The following is a 542-nucleotide window of genomic DNA, read 5'->3' on the forward strand; positions in this document are numbered from 1 at the left end:
TGTGTTAAGAGACAGAGTGGACAAAGAATGTGCAATAGAATAAAGCATAAAAGAATGACTGTGCTTACTGCTCTGACAATGAAATTCCTGAGACTATCACTCTTAATCGAGCCTGGAAAACTCATCCTTCAGCCTCAGTATTCAGCCAGATAGTAAGGAGGACAGAATGGTCAACCTTAAAAGATCAAATGGGCAGCATTTGCCTGAGACTAAAGCTCAGAAGGCAATAATTGGTTGGAAAGCAGGATTAGTGGAAATTAGAAGGACAGGGAGTAAATGCAATGAGTATGGTTTTGGGTATTATAATTAATGACATAAAATAAGATGCCCATCAACAAACGAATGGATAGAGAAGATCTTGTATATTCACACAGTATTGAAAAACAAGGAACTCATGAAATAGCAAAATGGTTGACCCTGGAGGACATTATGCTGAGTGAAATATCCCAGTCACAAAAGGACAAATATTGCATAGGGCTATTGTTCTAAAATGGGACTGACATCAGGGTTGAGGGAAGACAGAAAAGGAGGAGAGGAATGAT

The sequence above is a fragment of the Elephantulus edwardii genome, unplaced genomic scaffold (assembly GCF_000299155.1).
Source record: "Elephantulus edwardii isolate Elephantulus edwardi_28Jun2011 unplaced genomic scaffold, EleEdw1.0 scaffold00279, whole genome shotgun sequence".
In the NCBI taxonomy this organism is placed as follows: Eukaryota; Metazoa; Chordata; class Mammalia; order Macroscelidea; family Macroscelididae; genus Elephantulus; species Elephantulus edwardii.